Here is a 7,639-nt window from a genome sequence, read left to right as displayed (position 1 = left end):
CGACCATAAAATATGCTTAAATTGAATTAATAATGTAATTACATGTATATATGAAGCAGTGTTGTAGATTTTCTTTCTTTCATTGTTTAGAAAAAAAAGATATCAATGTTTTACATCTAAAAATTAATAATTATTACACTTTGATTTGATTTATAGTCACCATAAGTCTTTAGAAATCACGCCTTTGCAGTAAAGTCATATTTTTGCAAAATAAAACACCAGGATAAGCTGAAAATTATTATATACCACAGACCGACAACGGTTCGAGACATTTTCCTGATAAAAACAAAAAAGGGTTTTAAATTATTGGCTTTTTCTTTATTCCCAAGGGTTTTAAATTTCCCGGGAATTGTTTGTTTTTGAGTTTTTTTTTAAAATGGGGCAGGAAATTAAACCCCATGTCCAAAAGAATTTAGAACCCTCCCGGGCCCCACTTTTGGTTTTTTAGGGGGCGTTTTGTGTCCGCGAACTTCGGGGTCCCCCTTCTGCTTTCCCAGAGGTGGGAAGGATCGACAATTTGGACGGCCAACAGCATTTCGCTAAAAACAGAAACCCGCCCCTTGTTTACCCCAACCCGGCCAGATTTTAGTCACGACAGGCAAAATTTTCATTTTCGGGGAAACTTAAGGTGATTTTCCCTTTAAAACCTCCGTGTGCCTTCTACGCGACGAGCACACCTCTGGAGGTATTTGGAGAAGTTTAATTCTATACCTCTTCTTGTCTTGTTTTTGTAACCGCTCAATGAATCAACCATTTGTGTTAAATTAGGTTGTACCTTTTAGTCAAATGCTAACATTTTAAGTTTTAACATTCACTATATTTTCCGTTTACATGACCTTTATTTACAGCTTTTTAATGAGCTTTAGTATTAAATTCATTGTTTGCATGAGAATAGCATACACAGGTATTAAGACTGATAACTAAAACTTAATCAAAGCATTTAATAAATAATTATTTAGATAAATTGTAATCATTCCGTTCCACAGATTTCCTTTTAAGAACAGCATCACAGCATTACTTGATCAAAGGCAATAAAGTCGTCTGAATCAAGTATTTCGAGCTAACAAGTCCCGAAACAGACACGATTAAGAACAGAGACAAGGTCACTGTTTTCGTTAGACATACTGTATGTATACTGCATGTCTGTATTGTTTAAGAAGAAGTAGCCAGTCATTGATATCAAAAGTATAGTTATACGAAAGCTTAAGACTAATTCTAATGTGATCTTTTTTCAAATATTGTCCTAATAATTTAATGTCTGATGACAAAAAAGAACAATAGCCCTAAAGAGCAAAAAAGGCCACAATATTGAAAATGTTACAGGCTCGATTGGAGCCTGTTCATGTCGAAAATAGTAAGTGCAAAGCTACCGTCTTCGACCTTCAGGACAAATTTAAGCCAAAATTTATATTTCCTTATAAAAAGTCTTAAACTTTGATGTCTTAAAATGTTTTGTTCTAAATCTATTTTTTAACTACATCCCAAATCACTGTAGATATAAAGGCAATTATGATATTTGATCTTTGCAAAATTGTGATCTTTGGTATTTTATTTATAACAGCCTAATTAACCTTGAGACAATGTCAAAGTGCTACAAGAAAAGTTAACCACAACTACAATTGATATGTTGTAAGAAGAGCGCGCTTAAGGCAACATAAAATATGTAATACTGCTAAATCACCTTTAAACAAGAATACATGTTCACTGAGAGTAATGTGTATTTTTACTACATTAGTTGATTTTTTTCTCAACAGCGATAGAAACATATCATTTGATTATGTTAAAATCTACATGTATAAGCCTTACCTCGCTAATTTATCTTGCCCATCTGTCGGGTTGGAGGAAACTATTCTTTTTCATTTAAGAACGTTTCAAAGTAAAGCATCGTCTGAATAAGTGAACTAGTGTATTCCACGATCAAAAGGCTGTACTTCGGTCTGCATTTGGCGGATTTTTGCATAATGATGAAGAATTTAAATTGCCTTCAGCATGCCAAATGCGTGTGTACATTTGGCTATAAGAAAAATTCAAAATATACATATTTTTTGAAGAAATGCGAAATGTTCTGGCAAAGTTTTAGATATATGTCTTTGTACAAGAATAAAATTTATTTTCTACTCATATCAAAGTCAAATGTTTTTGTCTATATTATGTCATTTTTATGATTAAGAGCTTGATAAACGCTGTTAGAGTTAACAGTTTAAGTGACACATGAATGTACAAGATAAGTAAAAAGAATATTATTCGTTTACGTCTAATCCGTAACAATGTACCTCGTCATTCAAAAAATTAACGTAAAACGCCAACGGTCTGATGATAATAAACTTCATGACGTTATTATCAAGTAGTGCTATTGTTAACGTAACGAACAGTTTATATTACCAGTTGGTTTTGATGGAGGCATTTTATGTTTATTTTTTTGCACTGTAAGAAAAGGTAAATAATATCGTGAATGTATGTTTTATTTTTATCCTTAAGATGTTTAGAAAAAAACGTGTTTGTTGCAAAACCATTTTTTGGCTAATTTTCACTAAACGGCCATACGGTATTAATACAATCTTTGAAGAATATATGTGTTAACTTTAATCTCTGAAAATCGAATATGCATATTTCGGAAAACATCACCCAATGACCACCATTTCTGACAACAAGGTGGTTACAGAACAAGTATGTAAAATTAGTAGATATTTTTTCCAGAAAGATAATTTCAAAAAATCGCCCAAAACGAACAAATTATAAATTAAATGAACAGTCGGGTTTTTTTAAACCTGTTCTTTGACCCATTATCTGCAAGCTTTTTACAGTTCAATGCCAGCTAGCAACGACCTAAGCCTGTGGTTTTTAGGACGGTAGTTATATGGCAACTTTACCGTCAACGCACACAAAGCACCGGCTAAAGCAAAAATTTAACATTTAACAATGGGCGAGTAATATGGTAAAATCTGAATTTTAAATAACATCAATGCAAAACATACTCTTTTTGACAAAAAAACTCTAATGTAGCTAAAATTTAATAACCCTAAATTAGAGTACAGGCTGCGCTTTGCAAATGTTTATCTAAAAAACATATTCTTTAAATTCAAGAAGATTGTTATTAAAATGCAAACATTAATTTATTGGTTTTGTTTAACTAACACAATACAGGCGCCGAAAAAAGAATGATTTGGGATAACCTTGGGTGTTACAAACTTAAAGCAACACTAGGGGTCAAAACTACCTCACTCGCTGAAGCTAGAGGATGCATAGACTCCAAATTATTTGAACCCATTTAGTCGCCTCTTATGATCTTGCGGGGATAAATGACTGCAATCTGATGCATCATCCCTTAAAGGCAAACCTAAGCCACAAATTAATATATGTAGACATACATAAAAAACAATCAAACCCAAAAGGGAATTTCAAATGAAATTAGTATCAAAGTTGTTTTTTAAACCCTTTTTTAGTCTCTTTTTTTAAAACAGTTGCCTTTTTCCCCCTGTTTGGTCGAAAACCCGACGGTGGCAATTAAAAAATACAAGTTTGGGGAAACTATTCCCCAAGCCCTTTAAAATTAACCCAAACCCAAAAAAGATACTTTCCTTTGTACATTTAAAAAACCCCAAAAAAAATTTTAAAATTTTCACTCAACTAACACTTTTAAACCTAATTTTTTTTAAGAATTTTTCAAATTTACCTTTTTTAAAAAGCAAATGGTTAAAAGTATGCTTTAAAAAAGATCAAATAAATTTAAATTTTTGAACTAGGGCAAAAGTAAAAAACGAACAAAAAATTCATTTTAATTTGCGTATACCCTTTTAAATTTTTTTAATTTATTTATTTTACGAAACTTAAAAACCATATTTAATTTAAATTTCAATTTTTGAACTCAAATTTTAAGCGTTTGGGGAAAAAAAAATTTCTTTAAAGGGATGAAACGAAAAACACCTTTTCTTAACAAACGATTGATTTTTAAATGTTTTCAAAACATAAACTTTTTTGTCAATTTTAAAATGAATTTGTAAATTTTTGGCCAAAATTCCCCTTTTTAATGAAATTCTTTGAAAAAAACAAAATTATTTATGTTGACTTTCAAAGGTGAAAACAAATAGCAATTTTTTTATGGTTTGTTTAACCCGAGGTTGGAATTTTCTTTTAAAGTTTTTGTTAAAAATTTTTTTTCCTTTAAGGCCCTTTCGAACTTCCCGTTTTAAAACCCATTTTTTAAAAACTTTTAAATTTAATTTTTTTTATCAATTGGTTTTTGATATTTCGAATAGTTTTTAAAATATGCGAACTTTTCAAACCCAAAACTTTTAAATATTTTTGATTACAAATTTTAAACTTTTATTTTTGGGTTAAAAGCTTTGGACCAAAAATTTTAATTTCTTTTTTCGTTTTTTTTTTAGATTTAAAAACATTTATATGAACCCTTTTTAAAGTATGAAATTTTTTTGTAAATTTGTGGGGGTTTTTGGAAAAATTTTTTAAACGTTATTTTTAAAAAAATAAAAACCTTAAAGCAAAAACTGATTTCATTTTGGAAAATGAAAAATGTTTAAAAATGCCTTGTTTGGGAAAGGTAAAGTTTTTGGTTTTTCTATTAGGTCTTTTAATTTTTAAAAACCCTTTTGGCCCAAATTTTTAGGTTTTCCCTTTCCGGTAAAAAAGGGGTAATCAAAGCCGGTTTTTAATCATAAAGTTAAAATACAAAAAATTCATTCCAAAAACATTTTGGAAAACCAAAAAAGGAACTTCCCAAAAGCAAAAAAATTAAAAAAAAGGGTTTAAGGGTTTTTCTTTGGTTTGGGTAAAGCGCCCCCCGTTCCAATTGGGAAAAAGTTTTTTTGAGGGTTTTTTTTAAAAAAAACCCAATTTCATCCATGCCAAAACTAGCAAATGAAATAAAGCGGAAAATTTAATGAATAAACTAATAAAAAAATTTTCAATTAAAATAAAAATGTTTACTAAAAAATTTTTTTAATTTTTTAAAATAAAAATATGTAAATTTTATTTTTTAAAAAAAGGTTTTTTAAATTTAAAAATTAATTTTTCCTTTTCGCTTTTGAACCCCTACTTTTAATCAATGTATCGCGTTTTTAATTTTTGTTTTAGTTGAAAAATTTAAAAAGCAATGTTTTTACCCTTTTTCATTTTGCGTGCACCGGAAAAATTTCCCCCTCGATTTTCTTGTTATTTGTGTTAGAAGAAGTCTTCAAAGCTGCACTTTTTTGATTTGAGTTTAATAAAAGTGTTACAAAATGTTTTTGTTTCAATTATTTTGTTTATGATTGTTTTTGTTTTAATGCCTTTTCCCTTTCCTTAATTCACACAAACCCAAATTTTTCTTTACAAATCATGGAAAAAAATTTTTGTTTAAGAAAAAAATTTTTTTGATAATTTTAAAGCCCCACCTTTGTACACTTAAACCCTATGAAAACTCCTTTTGTCTAACCAGGGAAAATAAAATTTAAACCCCACTTTTTTAGAAAAACTGTGAAAACAATGTTACATAACAAAAAACAGACAAATATTTGACATGGTTTTTTTGGGATAAAATTTTAACCCGGGTGATAAAATGCATCTCCCCAAATTTTTTCTTTGTAAAAAGTGTATGTAATTTGTACAGTGGGATGGTTTTATAAAAAGGGCTGTGGCCAATTTTGGGTTTAGGGCGTTCACTTTTAAAAAAACTCGCCCAAACCATTGCTGGGGGGTTCAATTTAACACAGGGACTTTGGGTTTTTATGCGAAAAAAGCTATCACAAATAGGGATACAGGGAAAGTCCCTGGTTCCCCTTAAAAGGGCCCGTCCCCGTGCCTTTAATTTAAAGCCCCGGAGGGACCCCCGTTGAAAACTTTCTTCCACAAAAAAAGCTGGGGGAAGGGCGTTTTTTTAAAATTGGGTCGGTTTCTGCTTAAACATAAATCAAAACAATAAAATTTTACGTTTTGAAAATTTATTTCCCTATTTTGTTTTATAAATGAAAATTTTATTCGACACGTTTATTTTCAGTCAATCTTTGTTGAACATGGGAATCAAACAAAAAAGTCAGAAAGAAATTTAATTTGAAGGGGAAAAAAAATGCATTTTTTTTGAACATCTGAAAATGGTTAAATTTTGGGAATGTTTTTTTCAAAAACAGGCCCAAAAAAACCCAAAAATTTCTTCTTTTTCAATTGAATTTTCTTTTTTTTTACCATTTCCCCTATAGGTATATTTTCCCCCTTTTTTAGTTTTTGTTTAAAAGTTTTTACTTTTAATGTTTTCAAAAAAATATTTAAACAATGTTTTTTTTTATTTTTTTTTTTTAAATATAATAAATTAAAGATATTAAACCCAAAAGATTTTTTTCAAAAAAGTTATTGTTTCAATTTAAAATTCTCGTATTTAATTTTGTTTCAATTACATTTTTTTTAAATTAAAAATTAAAAAGCTGAAAGTTTAAAAGGGATTAAAATTTTTTAAATTACCCCTTTTCATATTAAACTTAAAAAAGCTAATTGTTTTTAAAAGTAAAATATAACACACATATTTTTCCAATTTTTAAAATAAAAACCTTTAAAAAAAAATTTTGGGAAAAAAAAGGCCCTTTTTTTTTAAAAGGGTTTTAAAACAAATTTAAAATTTAAAATTAAAAAACTTTAAGTTGGAAAAGCATTATAAAGTATAAATTACATTTATTATTTAAACTTTTAAAAGGGATTTTTGCAAAAAATTACAATTTTAAAAATTAAAAATTAAAGCCTTTATTATGGAAAAAATTACTGAAAAAATTTTTGAAAAAAGCCTTATAAAAAATTTAAAATTTTTTTGATATTTAAAATTTAAAAAAAATTGTTAAATATAACATGTTTAAATACTCTAAACCCTATTAAACTTTTAAAATTTTTCGATGTAATGGTTTTTCAAGGTATATTTACATTGGGTTTATTTCCCATTTTCTAAACTAACTTAAAAAAGATTTAAATTTGGAGGGCCCTAATCAAAATTAATATAAGCACTTTTTAAAAATTTTTTGTTAGCAAAACCCAAAAAATATAAAATTTTTATGTTGTTTTTTTTTCCCAAGGGCCGTTTTTTAAAATTTGAAAAGTTTTATATGGCTTAACAAAAAAAATTCTGATATGAGGTTTTTTAAACAAAAAAAAATTTTTTTAAGTTTAGCCCCAAGGATTTAAATATTTTTATTTAAATTTTTCTTAAAAACCTATTTTTATCAAAATTTTTGGGCAAAATTCTTTTATTGTGGGGTTAAAAATTTTTGTAAATTTGATTAACGAAATATTTTCGGGTTTCGTCACTAAATTTACAGCGGTTAGGTGTACCCTTTTAAAAAAGGTTTTTCAAAAAAAGAAAACCCAAAAGGTGCGGAAAGGTGTTTGCATTTTGGGACCGGGGTTATTATAATAAAATTTTTCCCGGGATTTAAGTTCTTTTTATTTTAACGCCCGAATTGGGTTTTTAAGGATATTTCAAAAATCTTCTCAAAATTATAAGGAAATAAGGTTAGTCTTTTATTATTATAATTATTTTTATTTATTATTATTATTAATATTATTATTATTATTATTCAGTATTTGATAATTGCATAATGTACCTCTGTAAACCTAAAATCATTGTCGAAAAATACATTTTTGATAAAAATCCGTGAAAGTGATG

Source organism: Ruditapes philippinarum, unplaced genomic scaffold, assembly GCF_026571515.1.
Source record: "Ruditapes philippinarum isolate M1 unplaced genomic scaffold, ASM2657151v2 ctg311_1_1_1_1, whole genome shotgun sequence".
Classification (NCBI taxonomy): domain Eukaryota; kingdom Metazoa; phylum Mollusca; class Bivalvia; order Venerida; family Veneridae; genus Ruditapes; species Ruditapes philippinarum.
Note: the sequence above shows the minus strand (reverse complement) of the source record.